Source organism: Eriocheir sinensis, chromosome 2, assembly GCF_024679095.1.
Source record: "Eriocheir sinensis breed Jianghai 21 chromosome 2, ASM2467909v1, whole genome shotgun sequence".
NCBI lineage: Eukaryota > Metazoa > Arthropoda > Malacostraca > Decapoda > Varunidae > Eriocheir > Eriocheir sinensis.
This window is the reverse complement of record NC_066510.1, coordinates 27158539-27181868: the sequence shown is the minus strand read 5'-3', so window position 1 is coordinate 27181868 and position 23330 is coordinate 27158539.

Here is a 23330-nt window from a genome sequence, read left to right as displayed (position 1 = left end):
CTCTTGTTCTCAGCTTGGACCATTTTCTAGGGGTGTGATTCACTTCAGCGGGGGTACTGAATACGAGGGTGAAGGTACTGCGGTATTGCTTAAGATTCTGGGCATGTATTTACTGTCCTGGTTTAGCGCACTCATCTCGTTTGTCAAGGGACCAATATTATTTTCCTATCTAATTTTCCGTCTTATTTTTCTAGATGGCAGCGTCGTCTCACCTCCACATATTTCATCGATTCACGGAAAATCGTCTCGCCAGTTGCAGCAGACTCACAAACACCACGAACACCCCCGAGGCACGATTACCCAGGCGCCCCCTCGCGACATCCTTCCTCAGTTATTCCCTGCTTCCTTCACCCGCGTCTCATCCTTCACCCAAACGTCACTCTCTCCTCTCCCTGAATCACCCGTCTCACCAACATCGTTCCCTCTTTTTGCACACACACACACACACACTCTCTCTCTCTCTCTCTCTCTCTCTCTCTCTTTCTCTCTTTCCTCATCCGTCTCTCTGTGTCCTTGTGTTCTTCTTCGTCCTTTCTCCATTCCATCAAGGCGTTTCAACATTTTCTTTTGTGGGTGGCTGTTCAGTTTTCCTTCCCCTCCTCTTTACTTTTTATGCCTTGTACTGCCCCTTCACTGTCTCTTTTTGCTTCCTCCCCCGTTTATTTGCCGTTTCCTTGCGTCCCCTCACCCTCACGCTGCTACACACGTGCGATACACCTTCACCCGCTCCCTTTTACATGTTAGCATCTCGTTCTATTTATCTTTTTATGCTTCCTTTCCTTTATGCAAATTTTTATTTCCGCTTATTGTCCATTAAAGGGCCCCCCGACGGGATGATATTTACGTGTGCAGGTGTGTGTGTGTGTGTGTGTGTGTGTGTGTATGTGTGTTAAAAAAAAGCGTATTCAGCACCCGTCCAACGATTATGGTCCCGCGTAAACACCTCATTATCACCCTCGTGTGCGCTGGGCAGGTAAACGTTGATGAGTGTACATGCCGCGACACACACACACGCACACACACACACACACACACACACGCACACGCGCACACACACACACACACACAAAAACGCACATATACAGTTCCGGGTACACATCCAAATTTGATCAATACAGTTCAAATATTGTTGTGCTAGCAGGAGGATGAGGACGAGGAGTGGGATGATGGTGAAGAAGATAAAAATGAAGATGAAGAAGAACAAGAACAAGAAGAGCAAGAAGAGCAAGAAAAATAACAAAAACGAGAATAGCAAGAACAAAAATAAGAACAACAGCAAGAATAAAGAGAAGGAAAAAGGAGAAAAGGAAGAAATGAGAATGGAAGAAAAAATTGAAGTTGAAGACGACGGAGGCAAACAAAGAAAAAATAGAGAGCGAGCGGTAAAGAAGAAAACCCACTCACTCGCTCATATAAAAAGAGACTCAATAGATCTTCTTTTAAGTTATTTCAAGGTAAGAAATGAAGATTATTACTCAGGCAATAAAGCATCCCCGCCTGCCTCTTGACGGAAATATGAACGCAAAGGAGGTAGAGAGAATAATGATAGTAGTAATAGTAGTAGTAGTAGTAATAGTAGTAGTAGTAGTAGTAGTAGTAGTAATAGTAGTAGTAGTAGTAGTAAAGTATGTAATAATTGTAATAGTAGAATAAGTAATAGGAGAAATAGTAATTGGTCGAAGTAATAGTAGTTTTAAAGAGAGCATCAGGTTAGTGGTAGTAATGTGTAATAGTAGTAGGAGTAGTAGTAGTAGTAGTAGTAGCGGTTTAAGGAGGAGGGAATATCAGACTAATAGTAGAACATCAGCCTCGGAGTAGTAGAAGTAGCAGTTATCGGGGTAGCAGAAGTAGCAGTTAAAGTAGTGACGAAGAAGGGTAGTAGTAGTAACAGGTCAAAAACAGGTGGAAAAGGGGGTGGGGGGGGGGGACACATCAGCCTAGAAGTAGCAGCAGTAATGAGTCGGAGTCAAAGCAACAGATCAAAGTCAAGGAGGAGGGAGGGGCTGAAGGGGAGGGGGGGGGGGGAAGCATGAGCCAATTTTTTCATACGGCAGGTCTTCCTCAGCCTCCCGCCCGTCTACGCAGCGTTGCCAATTATCGCACTCACCGCATTGCATTTTCGGAGTTTCTGACCAATAACGAATGCAAAAACAAACAAACAAACAATAATAAATGGGGGTTTTAACGCTAACTTCAATTTTCTATCGTTATTTGTGTAGGTACGAGAGTTTGAGGCTTAAAAGTAATCAAGACGAGGTGCTGAATACGATAATCTGGCAACACTGCGTCTACGCCTCTCTTTTAATGTGTTTCCCCGGCGTGTTCTTCACCTCGGCTCCCCTTTGACGCAGCTCGGCAATAAGTTTCCGGCTCGATCATTACCCTTCACTCGGGAGGATGTGAGGCTCCTTTTTACTTTCTTTCATTTCCTTCACGCGTGGATGTAATTTCTTTTTCTTTTTAATGCGTTTCCGGCGTGACTGTAAAGCACTCCAATTTTCTTTCGCTCTTTTCCCCATTGAGTTGTTGTTTTTTTCGTTCTCCTTTTTTGTATTTTTTTGCTTGTCTCTTCGTTTTAAGTGAATATTCAGCTTCTGGTCACACGAGTATTGGGAAGCTTTCAACAACAAATACACGAATATACAAGAGGTGAAAACGTGGAGGACTTGGCGGAGGAGGAGGAGGATCGAGAGGAGAAGGGGAAGGAAGTAAAGAAGGAGCAGAAAAGGAGGAAGATGAGGAAAAGCAGAGAGAGGAAAAGGAGGAGAAACAAAGAGAATAAGGAGGAGGATAACGAACGCAGCTTCAGGTAAAAATAACAATGAGAAATAAAGTAAAAGAAAAAATAATAAACAGCAAATACATATTCTCAGGTAAAACTAAACCAAAAATCAAATATCAACGTCAATTTATCACATCAAGGTTAGTAATAGCTATCAACCCCCATCCCTTCTTTTCCTTCCTCCCCTCTCTTACATCTACCTCCCCTTCCTCCCTTCCCTCCCTCCCTCTCTCCACCTTTTACTCGCTCTACTGCTCACGGATTAATTTCTGCCCTCTGTGATCTCCGCCAGAGGTTCTACAACGCGCATTAAATAAGTAAGTCGTTGTAAAAGTGTTCGAGCTCGTGATGAAATTGATAAGACGAGAGTGAGAGCAAGAGAGAGAGTGAGTGAGTGAGTGAGTCTGAAGGCCGATTGGATTTTTTTTTCTTCCACTTTTTGATCATTTTCATTTTCCTCTTTTCTCCTTCCTTTTTTTTCCATCACGTTCATCATACTTTTCTTTACCTTCTTCGCTCTCTGACTGTTTCACTTTTTTTCCGATTCACTCTCGTTCTCATTTTAGTATTTTTTTTCTCTCTTTTTTTCAGTTTTCCTTTTTTTCCTTCCCATTTTCCCTTTTTCTTTTTCTTCGTCCCATTTTCCATGATTATCCTTTTTTCCTTCCCCTTTTCCATTATTTTTCTGTTTTTCTTCTTCCCCATTTCAATTTGTTTTCTTTTTTTCTTTACCCTTCTCCATTATTTTCCTTTTTTCCTTCCCCTTTTCCATTATTTTCCTTTTTTTCCTTCGCTTTTTCGTTATTTTCCTTTTTTTAATTCACCTTTGCATCATTTTTCTTTTTTTTCCATCCCATTTTCCATTATTTTCGTTAACGTTTTGCTACTCTACTTTTTCACTGTTTGACTTTTAATTTTTTCCGATCGATTTTCATTCCCATTTTGACATCTGCGCTACTTCGTTCTGTGTTAGTTCTTTTCTGATTGATTTACATCTCTAGTTTGGCATCTGCGTTCACTCCCTCTTTCTCTCTATCATGTTTAGTCCGATTAATTGCCATTTGCATTTTGTTTTTTTCAGTTTCCTCTCTTCTACGCCTCCCATTTCCCTTCCCATTTTTTCCCCTCATAGATTCATCATTTTTACACTCTTTTGTAGCTCATAATTTCAGTTTCCACCTCTTATTCTCTCTCTTTTCATTAATTCACCCTTCTATTTTTTTTCTCTTTCTTTTATTCCTCATTTTTATAACCGTTTACATCTTATAGCTTCAGTCTTTGCTTTCGTTTCCTTTATTTTTTTCATTTTGTCTCCAATTTCTCATTCCTCCTCCTTCTCTATGTCCAGTTTCCACCTCTTTTCCTCTTTCCTTTACTTATATCTCCCTTCTATTTTTTCTCTTTCTTTTAAACCTCATTTTATAACCGTTTACATCTTATGGCTTCAATCTTCGCCTTCGTTTCCTTTATATTTTTCATTAAGTCTCCTATTTCTCATTCCTCTTCCTCCTCTTTCTCTATGTCCAATTCTCTCCTCATTCCACCTTCCTTCATTGTTAGCTCTCTTTCCTCTTTTTTTTTTTCACTCCGATGTCAGTCTTCCTCTTATTTTTTTTCCTCTCTCGAATCTCTCCCAACTTCATTATTATTCCTCCCAGCATGCATCCTCTCTTTCTCTGCACGGCCCTAATATTTCCTCATTTTCTTCCATCCTCTACGCCTTATTCTTTCCTCCAACGTTTTAAATTCTCCCCCTCTCCCTGTTTCTCTCATTTTACAATTCCTCCTCTTCGTAATCTCCGCCTATTCTCTCTCTCTTAATTTTCTCTCTCTCTCTCTCTCTCTCTCTCTCTCTCTCTCTCTCTCTCTCTCTCGCTTATCTCTTCCAATCCTCTCTTCGTTTCCCCTCTTTCTTCTTTGCTCCATCTCTTTCTAATCCCCTACGCACATCTCTGTTTGTTACCTCTTCTTTCTCTCCTCTCTCCCTCTCCCTCTCTCCCTCTCCCTCTCCCTCTCTCTCTCTCTCTGCTAGCACTTTTCCTTATCCACCCGTTCTCCTTCTCCCCTCGTACATACTTTTCTCTGTTCTCTTTCTTCTCGTTTCTCCCCCTCCTCTCCCTCCTCTGCTCCCCCCCCCCCCCTTCTTCGTTCCCCTGCCAAATTTCAAATATTAGAGCGCAGCATTCACAGTGGACGAGAGAAATGCGTTCATCCATTCCCACGCGGGCCAGAGTCGAATAATTTTAGCTGTCCAAAATTTACTGCGAAATAAATTACTTAAAATATTAGTCTCCCCTGTTATTTTTTTTGCACCGTTGTTAGGGGGTTGAGGGGAGGGTATGGGGAGGGGGAAGGGGGATGTAATGTCCTTGTCTCCCATTCTTTCTCTCCTTTATTCTCCCCATTTTATTCTCTCTGCCTCTCTTTCTTTCCCCTTCCCATCCCTTCCCTTTTCCTGTCCCTATCTCTCTTCTTTCCTCCTTGTTTACTCCATATCATTCTCTCTCTCTCCCCTTCCCTTGTACTTGTCTTTTTTTTTTTACATTATTCCCTCTGTTTCATTCTCTTTACCTCCCTTTCTATATATGTATTGTTCCTTCCTCCCCTTCTTATTACATCTCCTCCTCATTCTGGTTCTCTTCTTCCATTCCCTGTGTTGGGTTTCCCTCTCCTTCCGTCAATCCTTCTCTTTCTCTCTTTCTTTCTATCCCCTTTGTTTCCCTCTCCCTTTATTCATCTCTCCTTCTACAGGTTATCTTTCTTCTTCTTTCCTCTCCTTCCCTCTCTTCAGCCCACCCTCAAACTCTGTTATATATGCCGGAAATATGTATATACTTCTATTTACAGTGAAGTGGATATTGTTTTCTCACTTTTCCTTCTCTACCCCATTCTTTTAATTCTCTCTCTCTCTCTCTCTCTCTCTCTCTCTCTCTCTCTCTCTCTCTCTCTCTCTCTCTCTCTCCGGCAGTAATAAGATCGCGTCTGATCATATAATTATAGAAGGAATATTCCCGGTTCCTTCGGCGACACTAATCGTATGCGTGAATGAAGAATGTAATTACAGATTCATTTATGCAAATTACACCACCTGGCGCCATTTTCCCACCTGTCAGAAAGGTGACCCGAAAACGAGGCGCCGAGGAGAGAGACCCAAAGACGACGGACGCACCTGAGATAAGAAAAAAAGAAAATATCTACGTATTGAAAAAGAGAAAAAATATATAAAGTGTGTGACGAGTGTGTGATTCAAATTAAAACGCCGAGAGAGAACAGTGACACCTCATCCATTAGCGAATCTTACACAAACAAGAAAATTAAAAAGATGAATGATGTTACCGGGGAATATTTTGACAGGGAAAAACACAATGATTTATTTGATGCATGTGTGAAGCTTCGTACTGACTCTTTATAAAACGAAACTGAGACAGGAGAAGAAGGAGGAAGGAAAGAAGGAGAAGAGGAGGGGGAGGAAAAGGAGTAGGAGGAAAAGAAGGAGGAAGAAGAGGAGGAGAACAGCGAAAACATGGAGGAGAGGGTAACTGAGAAGGAAGAGGAAGAGGAGAAGAAAATGGAAGAGGGGGAGGAGGAGGAAGAGGCTCTTGCCATTTACCTTCCACCCTATACCCATCATAACAAAGTTAAGTCGATATTTTACTGTGATCGCCTTAGGAAACTTTGGCTTATTGAGGTTTGCTTCCAGGAGTTCGATTACACAGAATTACAAATTTGAGTCCACGGAGTCATCCAAGAAAGGGTACGGGAAGAGGATGGGGGAGAGAGAGGGAGAGAGAGAGACCATGACGTGAGACCGAAATTACAACTCGTGGAGAGAGGATTTACGGTGTAATTGAAAAGTTCTACACCCGCCCTTGTGTCCAGGAGTTCGATTACACAGAATTACAAATTTGAGTCCACGGAGTCATCCAAGAAAGGGTACGGGAAGAGGATGGGGGAGAGAGAGGGAGAGAGAGAGACCATGACGTGAGACCGAAATTACAACTCGTGGAGAGAGGATTTACGGTGTAATTGAAAAGTTCTACACCCGCCCTTGTGACGCTAAGGCTGGTGGCACTATATCTTGACAAACAACCCTTCTTGTTCCCCCGGCACTTGAGGGAAAGGCTGTGGTTAAGCACTGCAAGAAGAAACAAGACACCGCATAAGCGTGACACACACCCTCGTATACATGGCTGGTCTGAATGCAGTTATGTTCTCCATGGTACACACATATACACACACACACTCACGCACACACACACACACACACACACACACACACACACACACACGCGCGCACGTAAGACTTGCTGCATAAATGTATATTGGTTAGTCGTGCGGTACCCGGAATTCAGGAGGCGGCGCTGCAGTGTGGAGGAGCCGCCGCCTGAGACTGCGAGGCTGACGATCAGATGAAGTGAACTGATTGAGTTTGGCCGAGTTACCGCAAGACATGAGTTGATTGAATAATTAACAGGAAAACTTCTTCATCTGGAGGCGCCGCGGCAGGAAAGACGAGGAGTGGGTCTTGAAAACGTAATGAAGAAGTAAAATATAGAGTACGCGCGCTAGTATTTTGCACTTAATGATAACGAAGAGGAATGGGGTTTCTCTTTCTTCGTAAACGGACCCAGTTAAACCGAAACAGACTTCTCATGTAACTAGAAAGGGCAAGAGAGAAAGAAAAAAATATATAGTACGCTCACTAAGATAATATATCTCTAATGACAAGAAAAACAAATATATCCTCATCTATTTGTCGAAAAAAAAAAAGACGACGACTTAAACGACAACGAAAAAAAATTCCACGTGGCTGCAAAATTATGAGAGAAAATAATAATGTCCAACGAGCTCTTAAATTTCAAAGGCTCATGCATTAAGAAGGAACACCTGCGCAGCCTTGTGTAAAGGTGACATGACTATGCAGGGGAAGGGAGAAAGAAAAAATATATATATAAAAAAGAACACTTGCAACGCCACTGAGGTTTGCGAAAGCCTTGAAAACGTCAACTTGATGCGGGCGGAGGCGGTTTAAAGAGGACAAATGCAATGAACGTGTTTGGGAAAGCTAATCCTAACGCAAGACAAAGACAAGACGAGACGAGACAGGTAGAAAAGTGAAGGGAGGAGAATATAAGAGGGGAGAAAAGAACAATACATACAAGAAAATAAAAGATAATTAAATAGAAGAGAAGGGAAGGGAAGGAAAGGAAAGGAAAAGCAAAGGAAGGGAAGGGAAGGGATGGCAAGGGAAGGAAAGGAAAGGAAAGGAAAGGAAAGGAAAGGAAAAGCAAAGGAAGGGAAGGGAAGGGATGGCAAGGAAAGGAAAGGAAAGGAAAGGAAAGGAAAGGAAAGGAAAGGAAAAGCAAAGGAAGGGAAGGGAAGGGATAGCAAGGGAAGGGAAGGGAGGGGAAGGGAAGGGAAGGGAAGTTAAGGGAAGGAAAGGGAGGGAAGGGGAGGGAAGCGATGAGAAGGGAAGGGAAGGGATGGGAAGGAAAGGGAACGAAAGGAGAGGGAAAGGAAAACGAAGTAAAGATAGGAAAAATGAGAACACAGCAGGAACACAAGAGAGAGGAGAAAAGACGCAAAGAAAGGAGAAATAAAAAATAGACAACAATTGAGAAAACTTAGAAAAAAAGGCGAGAGAAACAGAGGAACCAAGAGAGAGTGGGCTGAAACAGTGGGTGTCAAATCAATCTGGTGCATACCGAACCAGGAGACAAAAAGCTGCCTCGGGTGTGATGCCAAGAGAGAGGTAACTGAGGTGTGAGGGGACAGGTGAGTCGTCAAAGGTGTGCAAGTGTGTGAGAGAGGCAACGAGTGCCGGCTGGGAGTGTCTGGCAAGGCGGGAGGTGCTGGAGCTTGTATAAGATGTGTATGTGCGCCTGGGGTGCTGAGGTGGTATTAATGCGTCTTGAGGTTGTTGACGTGGCTGGTTGACTCGTAACTATTTATAAACACCACCTTTGCCATGGAAGATTCAACTTCGCTTAGTTTGATTCTCTTCCAAAACACACTAACATTTGATACTTGACATTTATCAAAATATGTGCATAAAATAGACAGTTTTATGCATAGATATTAATATATGTGTTGCTCTTCTATGATTTTTGCATTTGCAGATTAAACGAAAATCCAATTCTTTATACACGTCGATAAAAAAATGTTTCATAAAATAAAGTAATGCAGTATTCAAATGGGAATAAGGGATTTTTGCTTTTTCCCGAGAGCTTCAAACACGGACGCAAATTAACTAAGCGGTGGCGATACATACGGGAAAGGGAGAGCAAGTAGAGCGTTGGACTGAGCGAGGGAAACGCCGAGGTAGAGAGGGTGAGCGGGTGGGAGGGAGAGAGGGACAAAGAGAGGGGAGAGGTCAGAAAATCAAATCAAACATGAGCCACTTCATTTCGTCCGCCAATATGACTTCTGGAATCTCATTACGAGGGGCATCACGAAGCTTCTAATGACGACCTGAGTGCCTGTGCAGGGAGAACTTCAACGACCAACGTGATATATTGTTGGTCTGCTTCACTGGCACACGTGCATTACTTTATTTTTTGCTCATGACATTACTTGATGATTAGAGAAGCGTTAAGGCAAGGATGATGTGTGCAAAATTTACTTGTGTTTATGACTGAATGAACTACAGATACTTTTGCAAGTTTCATTTACCAAAGAGAAGTCCCTTTAGTAAAGCTCTTTCATTGACAACTTCAGCCACAAACTCGCCTCTCCGCGTCTCATAGTTACACGAACGTATTACAACAGGTGAAACTTCCATGACATTTACCTGCGACAAGAAATAAAGAAAATATATACACAGTTGCAAAATATTCATGTCACTTAAATAAGACAGAGGTGTTCGTCCAACAGTCTGGTCGTTTACACACATCCCTAAGGAACCAAAGGCACGATGTGTCTATATATATATATATCTATATATATATATATAGATATATATATCTATATATATATATATATATATATCTATATATATATATATATATATATATATATATATATTCTTTTGTGCTGCCTGTAGCGCCGGTAGGTTTTCATGAGGAGCCTTATCGACAGCCCCAGCCCGTTACTGGCGCGGGCTAATTGTATTTATAGTGGCTGCCGTGATGTGTGACTCTTGCTTAGCTCAAGTGGCCTCCTGGTGCTCCTCTTTAACCGAGTCACTGAAGTTAAGGTTGATTGAAGATCCGGACAGCATGTGGGTAATCTTCCGCCACTCGGCGATAGCTTAAAAAATCAGCGTGTTTCGATGACATATAAACACGAAATGAAAGACAGCAAACTCCAGTAGAATGTGCTCAAAAATTATTCCCTGAAAATTATGAATGCATTCTTTAAAAGATACTTCCATGCCCATTTCGATGGATGGATAGATAGAAAGACTGGAAGATAGATTGGATAATAGATAGATAGATAGATAAACAGTCAGACAGATAGACAGATAGATGCAGACACATGCATGGGAGCACCAGGAAAAGAGGATATTGTTCAGAGCTACGCGCACCAAACTATTATACGCATTTTTTGCACAGCCCGCTCGGCTGTCTCTCTGTTTCAAGAGCATGAAAACCAATGCTGCCACACGCGTACAAGCAGTTATTGAAACATCGAAAAATCACCAGTTTTGCTGCAAGAGAAATTTCATCATGCTAATCCAGCGAGCTTGGACTTAACGCAACCGAAAATATTTATACAGCTGCGTTTTTGTTTCCCCTTTGGTTCCCGGCGTGACACTATACGTGGACTGAAAAGCTGAGTAAGATATTTTCCACACGTTTTTGCTTCCTATTTGGTCTGCGGCGTAACACAAAACGTGGAATGAAAAGTGAAGCACAATATATTTTACACGTTTTTTTCTCCTCTTTGGTCCCTGGCGTGACACTATGCGTGGAATGAAAAGCTGAGTATGACATTTTAGACACGTTTTTGTTTCCTATTTGGTCTGCGGCGTAACACAAAACGTGGAATGAAAAGTTAAGTACAATATATTTCACACGGTTTTTGTTTCCTATTTGCTTCCCGATGTAACAGTAAAAGTGGAATAAAAAGTAGACTCTAACATTTGCCACACGTTTTTTTTTCCTATTTGCTCCCCGATATAACAGTAAAAGTGGAATAAAAAGTGAACTCTAACATTTGCCACACGTTTTTGTTTCCTATTTGCTTCCCGATGTAATAGTAAAAGTGGATCCAACATTTTTCACGCGTTCTTGTTTCGTGTGATACGTGGAATGAAAAGGAGAGTAACACATTTCCCATCTATTTTACTTCTTATTTGCCTTCCGATACAACACAAAACGCGGAATGGGAAGTCGAGTCCAACATTTTCCACATGCGTTCATTTTCAGTGTGTCAGGCGGCGGTCAGAGGGCGACGAGGGCACGCAGCCGCCGAGCCCCGAGAGTTGAGCAATAATGAAGATGAGTCGCCTCGGGTGCCGGCTGCTGCTGAGAGCTTGGAGGACGCGCGAGGATAATGTCAAAGTTACACCGCGACCAAAAAATAAATATAGGGAGCCAGCCAACTTTTAAACGTAAATCTTTTAAAGGTTGAGGGAAGAAACTTGAGCACTAAATCTCAGAGGTTTACATACATACATTATCCCAGGCCACAAAACTTTTATAAAACACCGAAAACAACTTATGATGTAAAGAGGTGAAATGCTGGTTCGATCCTTAGCCCAGAAATTGAGCCATATGGTACACACGGAGAAAACTTTTATATGAACCCACTTTTAAATAAATACTTCCAGGAGATGCAATACGAGTGGGAAGCTAAAGTCTTATGGTAAACACAGAGAAAAACATATGTACCGACTTTTACAAAATTACTTATATGAAATTTGATATGCGAGGGAAGTAAAAAGTAGCAGGATAGAAGTAAGTAGAGCGGAAGTGGAAAACAATTTAAATATAGATGTCGAAAGAGAAAGAGAAATTGAACGCTAACCATGACTAAAAATAGGACGAGCATGAAGACCTTGTATGATGTTTTGCGTCAAGGTGAGTCACAACAGAGCCGCGCCACTCCTGATGTTAGCTGTGTGTTTAATGGCAGACGTTTACGCCGCGGGCACCTGGCATGCTAATGAACTCAAATCCTCGTTCTCTGTTGCGCAAGACCTCGTGCTGTGTGTGTGCGTGTGCGTGCGTCGGAAGGTGCGTATGCGAGCAAGCAGCTGCATGTGGGAGTGTGCAAACAGGACAGGTAAATATGGAGTCGTTACCTGATCACCCGTCCTTTGGTGTATTAAGATATAAAGGTGATGGCCGATGATGTTCCTTGGGGGGCGTGAAGAGCGTGACATTAACGGTCTTAAAATAAAGTGTTCGAGAGCGCAGGTAATGGTATCAAATGGAACGAGAGAGAGAGAGAGAGAGAGAGAGAGAGAGAGAGAGAGAGAGAGAAACACCATACCTTCTACCTGTATAGCAAACATTGTCAGCGCCCTTCCCAAAACCCTAATGCAACCGGTGCCCGCGAAATGCACCTGAACAGTTTGATAGACACAGTTGCGCGGGGGTGAATGCAGGTGATTACAGGTGCATCGCGTCAAGGATTACCGAGGGATTGGTTGACAGCCGCTGAAAATCCTTATTGACGTTATTCACCTGAACGCTGATATGTTATAAGCCAGACTGATGAACAATATTTTCCGACCTTCATTTTTGTTTTATGAGCTGGTATGACATAACGCAGCCACTTCCATCCCCAGCCTTCCCCACCCTCCTTCTCACGTCAGTCATCATCTCCTCTTCCCCCTCCCCCTCCCATCATCACCACCATCACCATCAGAATCATCAGCGTTATTACTTTGCCTTTAGCCTTTAGGAAATGATCAGGGCGGCGGCAGCGCAATTAAACATAAACACTTAATGAGGGATCCTTCACTAGGCCTGGATGATAATGGACCTCGAGGGCGTCATTGTAAAGGAGGATTTTGCGTGTGATATTTAGAGTTGTTTTACGGTGCGATGAGACTTATTTTTAATTGTTGTACCTTTATTTATACTAGCATACATATCATTATTGCCGTTACTCATTATTGCTAGTATGGTTATTATCTTATTACTATTGTTATTATTATGTATATGACTTATAGAAATGACACCTGTGATACGACGTTTAGCCAGCAATAATGGTAGGGACTATAATATTTCGGTTTTGGCAATCAGGCATTACAAAGCCTTTATGAATTATTCCTGTTTTAGACGTAAATTACGGTTATGATGGAACAAATATTACTCGCCGGGGCTGTATCATTAGTCAGTAATGGCGCACTGCGTAAAAGGATCCGCCCATAAAACAGGGTTCAAGATTAAATTTCTTTTAGGGGTGAATATAATTATATACTCATGTTTATGTGTATGTGTATGTGTATGTGTATGTGTGTGTGTGTGTGTGTGTGTGTGTGTGTGTGTGTGTGTGTGTGTGTGTGTGTGTGTAGATAAATAGATAGATAGATAGATAGATAGGTAGATAGATAGATAGATAAAATACATATAAGCAAAAATATATACAAAGGGATTCTACAAAATAAAAATACACACATCACTTCTACCCAGCCAGAGTACAAAATTACTACAAGAGATCAATAGAATCGCACAACGCATATCTTAGCCGGGGGAAATAATGGCCTTCACATAAGTACGGAAACTGATACTTTGGGCTGGTGGTGGAGGAGGGTGGAGCTATTTGTTGTATCACAGGAGGCGGCGGAGGGAGTAACAGTGGCGGCGGCGGTGGTGGTCGTGGCGGCGGCGGCAGCGGTGCATACTTGTCACAATTATTACTAATGCGCGTATAACTCTCCCTGACGCTCAGTGTGCTTTTATTCCGCCACCGATTTTACCATTACTCGTGTTGGTGCGGCTTGTTATCCACGTTAAAACTCACTTATACAGTCAGCATGTAAAGTTGAACACATAAAATTACATGTAAAAACGATGTCATGACGGGCAAGGACTCCAGCTGCTTCTTAATCGCTGTTAACACATCTTTAAGGTTTGTAAGAATGAAATGTGATAAGGTTCGTAATGCTCGCTTCCTGTCACTCCATGTTATACCCAACACTTTTCTTTCCCTTTCTACTTGTGCACTTCTTAGTTTAATTTCTAAATCTTTTTTCGAGGCGACAAATTCTTTGACCGCATATTAAGACAGGCAGGATACAGTGAATGCACGCCTTTCCCTACTGGTGGAGTGATAGGTTGCTATTCACGATATTACTATGTTTTCCATGTAAGTTCAATCCTACTCTAATCTAACTACGTCCTAGATACAGCTAGCCCGCTACTCTCACACAGGTTCTGTTTCCGATTATTTATTTTTTTTGTCCCGCCAAATGATATCAAACATTCCCTTCGAATTTTTCATATGAATTTTCACACCGACCTTCAAACTCTCGGTATAAAGTTCCTCAATCACTCTTCCCCTCAGACACTTAATCCCACTGGTGAAGCAAGAAGCAGCTCCGGAAGGAATAGACAGCCTTGACCACGCTGGCTGAACAATAACAGGGCACGGGAGGGTCGCGCAAGTCCTGAAACGTAAAATCAATTTATCTAGAAGTGAAGCAAGAATAAGCTTCGGAGAGGATAAGCGATCCCGGAGGCGTTGGCTTAGATAAGAGAGAGGAAAAGAAGGAGGACGCTAATCTTCCGCCTTGATATTGAAAAAGGTTGTTAATCTGACGGCTTTAGCAGAACACCTTCCCCGTAAACTCCTACAAGTAAAGCAATAATACGCCGAGGGAGGGATAAGCAGCTTTATATTGAAGAGGGTCAGGCAGGGCGCGCGAAGCTCCTGCCCTTGATATTGAACCTTGATATTGAACATGGTCGCGGACGCCCTTTATACCAATGCGTTCTCAGGGGCAGCTGGAAGCCCTGTCGGCGGAGCGTGAAGGAGGTTAGCGGAGCGCCCCGCTACTTGGCATATTAATGAGGTTTGCTCAAAGACGAAGAGCCAACACCGCGACTGTTTGTATGCTGGTGAAGCCGGTGATCTACGGGGACAAGGTAGTCTGTGTTGCCTCGGTTTGGTGGCTGATCTGTGAGAATGAACGCAGAAGTAGGAGGAGGAGAAGGAGAGAGAGACGAAGAGTATTATTATTAGCAGTAGTAAAATAAGAAGCAGTAGAAGTGGTGGTATTCGTAGAAGTGTTGTTGTAGTATTATTAAAAAAAAGGCGTAATTAACAGTGGTACCAGGAATAGCAGCAGCAGAAGTAGTATATTTATAGTGAGAGGTGAAGGGCACGGATGAGGAAAAGAAGCTGGAAGAAGACGGATGGATTAAGAGAGGGCGGGGCATACGTAGAAGCAATAAGATGTGATGATGGAATAGAAAAGTAAGAAAATTAATAAAAATTAACTAAAGGGAAGAGGGAGAATGACACAAAGGGCGACAGCGAAGATGAAGTAGAAACTAAGGAGGTCGAGAGGAGAAATTGGAGGAGGAGGAGGAGAAGGAGGAGGAAGAGGAGAGAGGAAGGAAGGAAGGAAGGAAGGAGGAGTGCTTTAAGTGCTCTGTAGTGGTAGTAAGAGGCTGACTATGAGACCGCGCTTGTCGAGATACTGGAGAGAGAGAGAGAGAGAGAGAGAGAGAGAGAGAGAGAGAGAGAGAAAAATAAGACAGAATACGTCAGAAAGAAAAAGAAAGAAAAATACCACAACAAAAACAACAACACTATTTCCCTCCTTTCCTCTCAGCCATTATCACCAGCCACCACCAACACTTCTATTACCATCATAAGCAACCAACCACTCACCCACCAGCCAACCCACCAACTCACCCAGACTGTCACCCCACCCACCACCACCACCACCGCGACCGCTGCCATCAGTATTCCGTCGCCCTTCCCGGCCCATCCTTCACACTCTCCACGACACTTCCTTCGCTTCGCTCTAAATCCCGCCGCCGACAATCTACAGCCTCGGTCCTGCGTTCTTTGTGCTCCAGACGATGAGCGGCGGAGAGAATAGGCGGGGCGGGGACAGCGAGGTTAAAGGAAGAGAAGGAAAAAAAGGAGAAAGGCGGGCGATGTGGCTAAGAAGGAGACGAATGGGCGTGCCAGGGTCGGGACGGGGGGAGAGGAAGAGGAGGAAGAGGAGGAGGAGGGTACAGAAGGAAGAGGAAAGGGAAAACGAGGAAGAAAATAGAAAGAATAGGAATGGAAAGGAAAGGAATGGCATGACAGGTAAGGGAAGGGAAGATAAAAGAGCAGAAAAGAAGGAAGGAAAAGGAAGGGAAAATGAAAGAGAACAAAAAGGAAAACTATAGAAAGGAAGAGAAGTTAAAAGCAAAGGGAAGGAAGTGGAAGAAACTCTAAGGGAAAGAAAATTACAAGAAGGGAATGAAAAGATGAACCTAACATATCGAAACTGAATGGAAAGGAAAGGACTGAAAATAGAAGATAAAAAAGAAAAGAAGAAAGAAGAAGAAAGAAGAGGAAAGAAGGCGCTGGTGGGCGGGTGTTTTCATTAAGTATGCGTAGCGAGGAAGGGAAGAGGAGGAGGAGGAGGAGGAGGTGGCGATAAGCGATAGGTCACTAAAAGGCGTGGGAAGGAAAGAGAGAGCCGAAGAAGAATGGGAAGAAGGAGGAGAGGGGAAGAGAGAGAAGGAGACGGAAGAATAGCGGAAAGTGAGGAGCCTTCGTTATGGCGTATTAATAGACATTCCCATCACCTCTTCCTTCAGTATCTCCAGACCTAATTATTTCTCCTTTACCTTGTTGTCATCTGTTCTTAATTTAGTCACTGCCTTTCGTGTCACGCATCCTACACAAACACAAATACACACACCAAGACACCTACACACTAAGCCACACACATACACACATATACAGAGACACAATCAGCTTACACCTTTCATACGTACTGATAGGATCGTGCAGCTCCGTCTACTCTTTGTCTCAGCTCCTCGCCCGACTCGCGCCCGTTAATTACCAAATGCCGCGCCTCACGTCCCAGCCACTTCCGCCCTCATCGCCCTGTTTTGGGTCGACACACCTGGGCTCATTAACTCCCAGGCGGCGCAGGTGGAGACGAAGAACGCACGTCGTAATCTAATTCGCGCCTCCAGGTCACCTCTCACAAGCGACGGATGGTAACTTAGATCTCGCTCTCGCTCTCGCTCTCGCTCTCGCTCTCTCTCTCTAACTAAATTATCTTCATCTCTTCTTCCTCCTGCATAGCTCTCCCTCATTTAGTGTCTCTGCTTCCGTCTTATTACCATTCGTCAAGTCGTCTCTCCTCCTCCTCCTCCTCCTCCTCCTTCCTCTGCTCCTTCTTCTGCTCCCCCTCCTCCTCCTCCTCCTCCTCCTTCCTCTGCTCCTTCTTCTACTCCTCATTTTCCTCTTCCTCCTTCTTCTGTTTCCTCCTCTTCCTTTTCCTACTCCTATTTCTCTTCCTTTTTCTTCACCTTCTCTTTCTCCATCGCCTCCTCGTCTTCCTCCTCCTCCCTCTGCTCCTTCTTCTGCTCCGCATACTCCTCTTCCTCCTCCTTCTGCTTTTCCTCTTCCTTTTCCTGCCTTTATTTCTCCTCCTCTTTCTTCACCTCCTTTTTCTCCACCACGTCCTCCTCCTCCTCCTCCTCCTCCTCCTCCTCCTCCTCCCTCTGCTCCTTCTTCTGCTCCTTATCCTCCTCCTCTTTCATCTTTTTCTGCTCCTCCTCTTCCTTTTCCTCCTCCTGTTTCTCCTCTTCTTTCTTCATCCACTCCTCTTCCTCCTGCTCCCTCTGCTCCTTCTTTTGCTCCTCATTCTACTCTTCCTCATTATTCTGCTCCTCCTCTTCCTTTTCCTCCTCCTATTTCTCCTCTTCTTTCTTCAACTTCTCTTTCTCCATCACTTTCACTTCCTCCGCCTCCTCCTCCTCCTTCGTCTGCCTCTCAGCTCCCTTACTCGCCTCTCAGCTGCCTTACTCGCCTCTCAGCTGCCTTGCTGAACAGAGGTGTATCGCTCTTCGCTCCTACCAGGTGTCGCAGTCAGGTCACGATGCCCTACGCCACTCGTTATGCGTGCCACTCCTGCAGAAAGGAGTTCACGAAGGACTTCCTCAACAAGGAGAATGATGAGTATACTGTGTGTTTCTTCTGTGAAACTGAACAAACGGTAACTGTTAAGTTAGAAGCGTTAGATAGTGAAATATAGTTTCTGGAGGGGGTGCTAGGTTTAGATGGCGCGAGTGTCGGGGAGGGATATTTCAAGGTTGCTGAAAAGGTAGAGAGATTGGAAGATAGAGTGGGTGAGGTAGAGAAGAAGGTAGATACATTAGATTCCTTCCAGCCTGTTAGAAAAGGGGGAAAGGCTGTAGCAGTAGATGCTAGTTACAGTGGGGTCGTGACGAGAAACAGGTTTCAGGTGTTAGGAGACCTAGTTGAGAATGAACCTAGCATCGTTCTTGTCGGGGACAGCTTAGTTAGACAGCAGGACCGTGAGTTTTGTAGGAAGGAAACAAAAAAACTAAAAAATAATATCGGCCAACTACTATTAAGTGGCAATACGATTAGTGTTGGTGATGATAAAGGCATGGCGTCGGTCCTAAATTCAACCTTTAGTAGCGTATTTACAAAAGAAAACATGACATCGATTCCAGCCCCGAAGAAAATTTTTCAAGGCCCTGAAGAACATAAGCTTGCATTGACCGAAATTGATATCAGCGAATTGCGTGCGTACCTGCAGAAAATAGATCCAAATAAATCTCCGGGCCCCGACAATTTATCTCCTCGCGTGTTGAGAGAAGGTCGTCAACAGCTAGAATTATCCATAACAATATTCAACAAGTCATTAGCACAGGCCAGTGTGCCTCTCGAGTGGATAAAGGCCAATATTACTCCGATCTTTGAAAAAGGAGATAAAAAACAAGCCAGTAATTATTGTCCCATCAGCCTTACGTCTGTCCTAATTAAAATATTCGAAAAAATAATCAGAGATAAAATGATCACTTTCCATGAAACAAATGATTTGATAACTGATAGTCAGCATGGATTTCGTAGTAATCGGTCTTGCCTTACCAACCTATTAACCTTTTTCAACGATGTTTATACATGTTGGGACGCCCGAAGCCCATATGACGTAATATACTTAGATTTTCAGAAAGCGTTTGATAAAGTTCCTCACGTTAGGCTTATTTCTACACTGCGTTCCCACGATATTAACGACCATCTATGTGCGTGGATTCATGACTGGCTCACCGACAGAGAAAAACGTGTAGTTCTCAATGGTGAAGCATCGGATTGGCAACCCGTCACCAGTGGCGTGCCCCAAGGTTCGGTCCTGGGGCCAACACTATTCATAATTTACGTGAACGACTTAGAAACTGATATTCTATCAAAAGTAGCCAAATTCGCCGACAACACCAAATTAGGAGGTACGGTAATGAACAGTCAAAGTTGCGAGAATATTCAATCAGACTTAATAAGACTTGCCGACTGGAGCGAAAAATGGCAAATGAGTTTTAACGTAGATAAATGTAAAGTAATGCACATAGGTGAAAAAAATCCTAACTTTAAATATCAGATTCAAGGACATGAGCTCAGCGAAGTAAAACAAGAAAAGGATCTTGGTGTCATTATCAGTAACACTCTTAAAATGAGTGATCATGTTCTGCAGCGAGTAAAAAAGCCAATATGATGTTAGGATTAATCTCAAGAAACTTTGATTATAAATCACCCGAACTTATGAAGAGATTATATTTAGCATTTGTAAGACCACACCTAGAATACGCCGTTCAGTTCTGGTCACCGAACTATATCAAACATCAAGTTTTGTTAGAAAAGATACAGCGACGAGCAGCCGAACAAATTCCAGCGCTCCGAAACTTGCCATATGACGAGCGTTTAAAGCGTTTAGATATGTTTTCCCTAAAAAAGCGAAGGATAAGAGGGGACTTAATTAAAGTGTTCAAAATCCTTAATGGAGTCGACAATATTAACCCAGATAGTCTATTTCAGAGAGACACCAACACAATAACACGCAGCAACGGTATGAAGTTAAAGGGAAACCGATGTAACACATTGGTGCGCAGAAGTTTTTTCAATAATAGAGTCGTCGATCACTGGAATAGACTCCCACCGTCAGTAGTTAGCGCACAGAGTATCAATAGGTTCAAGTCTTCATTGAATAAGTACTTCAGGGATATAAGATTATACTGACCCTTCTTCGCATGTTTTCAGACAGATTGCAGCAAGACTTCAACCTAAATCCATATTATTCTCCCCTACTACCTAGATTGCAAGTAGCGTAAGTTAACAATAGAGTAAAGCAACAGTTAATGTCCGCATGACAGGTGGAGTGAGGTGTGGATGCAGTAAGGTGACAAGGTACTGGTGCGTGCATAGTACCGCCAGTAAAACGAGGATCAAACCTCCACCTGTGCCCCTGAAACTACACCTCACCCATCGTGAGTATTAGGGGGATTCTGGGGCTGCCCTGTTTAGGCCACTCGGCCTCTTCCAGTCTCCCGGTGTATCTATGTTCTTATGTTCTTATGTAATGAAGAAATTTTCCCCCACAGCTTAGGTTACCAGTAGTGTAAGTTAAGGGAAGTAATTTCCTCTTATTTCTCTCTTAACTGTAAAATTTCCATGTCCCTTTCTTCCTTAAAGGTACATGGTGTTCTCTTCTAACTATTTCCTGCCAGCACGTTGCCGGAGGGGTGGGGAGGAGCCTTCATCTATTCTGCCCTGTCCTACCACACGTAGATTACTAGTAGTAGCGGTAGTAAACAGACACCCTCGTCATAGACCGATAGGTCTTCTGGTGTCTGTTCTTCCTATGCATTCCTATGTATTCCTCCTCCTCCTCTTCCTCCTCCTTCTGCTCCTCCTCTTATTTCTCCTCTTATTTCCCCTCCTCTGATTTCTCCTCCTCTGATTTCTCCTCTTTCTTCACCTTCTCTTTCTCTACCACTTCTCCTCCTCTTCCTCCTCCTCCTCCTCCTCCTTCGCCTGCACCTGCTCCGGTACAAAAGACAGCTTCCAGGTCACTTTTCGCTGTTCCATTGTCCTTTCCCACCTTTTTTTTCCTCTTATTAGTCTCCCCTCCTTTCTTTCTTCCCAACTTTCTCTCCCTTTCCTTAACGCTCCCCTTCTCTTCCTCAGTCTTTCGTGGCGGGAATCCCTCAAGTTGGCGAACTCCTCTTTTTTTTTCTTTTAATTTTTAGTGTGTGTATATCAAAGTGTGAATGTGTGAACCGCGACGATGCTGTTTTAAAAGAAATTCATATGTATATCGCTAAAATATATACAGTGTGTGTGTATTGGGGGGGGGGGGGGGAGGGGTATGGACTCGATTTTCTTTTTTTCTTTCCTTGTTTTCTTTCCACGTTATATTTTCCTTTAAAGTCAGTTTCCGTCTCTCGCCTTCACACGGACTGCAGAGTCTCCTGTAAAATTTTCGTCTATCCATACAAACGTTATTTTTGAGGGGCTTTTCTTCGAGTTTCTTTTTTTGGGGGGGGACCTTCGCACACACACACAAACCTTTGGAAAATTCCGCAATGCTGCTCTTCCTGCCGCCCTGTTACTAATCTACTTCTTCACCTTTCCCTCTTCCTTCAATTCCACCTCCTTTCCTTTTTCACATTCTCCATCTGTTCCCCCTCCAAGTTCATCCTCTCCGCTTCCTCATCCATTTGTATCAATTAAATGTTGTTTCCTTCCATTCAGTTTGGTCAGACTTTCGGCTTTACTTCGTTTGGATTATCTTCCGCCCACCGGAGACCACGGACAGGTGTGTGTGTGTGTGTGTGTGTGTGTGTGTGTGTGTGTGTGTGTGTGTGTGTGTGTGTGTGTGTGTGTGTGTGTGTGTGTGTGTGTGTGTGTGTGTGTGTGTGTGTGTGTGTGTGTGTGTGTGTGTGTGTGTGTGTGTGTGTGTGTATGTGTGTGTGTGTGTGAGTACGTCTTGATTATTGAACACGCAGAAACGCACACATACACACACACACAAAAAAAAAAACACACACACACACACACACAAACACACACACACACACACACACACACACACACACACACACACACACACACACACACAAACACACACACACACACACACACACACACACACACACACAGGTAGTACAAACCCTCGTCCCGTGATCGTCGCTCAATACTTCGCAGGATGTTACGAAAACTGTTTACGTAGGTGCCACGCGCCCCGAGGTAATAAATCTATTGAATTTTCACCTATATTGGCTACATAAATTTGGTGGCATTAGAAAAAAATTATGCGACCCCACAACGAGAATAATGTCCTGCTAAGAGAGATTTATCACCCCTCTGATTTTATTTTTGTGTGAGAGGAGAGTGGGAAAGGGGTGGAGGGGAGGAGGAGGAAGAGAATGGGGAAAGAGGAGAAAGAGGAAAAAGAGAAATTGGAGGGTTGAGGGGGAGAGATACGTGGGCGTTGGGTTTATAGGGAAATCGCAAATATCACCCTTCAGATTTTATTTTCATGAGAAAGTGGGGAAAGAGGTGAGTGAGAGGAGGCTGAAGGGTTGGAGAGAAAAATGCGGAAAGAGGAAGAGGAGGAGGAGGAAGAGGGGTGGGAGAGAATGTGGGGTACGTGGGGGTTGGGTTGAAAGGGAAATCGCAAATATCACCCCTCAGATTATATTTTTATGAGAAAGTGAGGAAAAAGGGTGAGGGAAAGGGGGAGGGGGTTGAAGAGTTGGAGAGAAAAATGCGGAAAGAGGAGGAGGAGGAGGAAGAGGGATGGGAGAGAATGTGAGATACGTGGGCGTTGGGTTGAAAGGGAAATAGCAAAGGGAGGGTGGTGGAAAAAGGGTGAGGGAGAGGAGGTTGAAGGGTTGGAGAGAAAAATGCGGAAAGAGGAGGAGGAGGAGGAAGAGGGGTGGGAGAGAATGTGAGATACGTGGGCGTTGGGTTGAAAGGGAAATAGCAAAGGGAGGGTGGTGGAAAAAGGGTGAGGGAGAGGAGGTTGAAGGGTTGGAGAGAAAAATGCGGAAAGAGGAGGAGGAGGAAGAAGAGGGGTGGGAGAGAATGTGAGATACGTGTGAGGGTATTATGTCCTTTGCTCGGCGCTGTGACGACCCAGCGCCCCGCCATTGCTGTTTACGCTCTGGCGATTTATCAATTATGTTAATATGCATTTGAATATTAGTGTTTGGGGTGCTGCCGTCAGCGTGAGGGCGGTTGTCCTTTACGCCGGCTGCCATGACCGCTGTTTTTTACCAGTGTCCTCTTAGGGTGTTTGGAAATTAATAGAATAATAATCATATGTCGGATGCAATTACATGAATTACTCCACGCTTTTACTGGCAGGCGATTTTCTAGCGAATGGGGAATGGAAGCGTGCCTGCAGGTCTGTCTCTTGACGTCATCACAGGCAAAGGCATGGAAGCTGAGGGCCACATTTTAGGCCGCGCGTGACTCTAGTGCCGATGCAGTTCTCAGGTGAAACCGGGTCATTCCTCTACCTGTTGCCGCTAAGTAAACTATCTCTTCGGTCTTACTCATTTGGTTCCTTTAATTAGAAAGTTTCCGAACTCGAGTCCAAGCCACA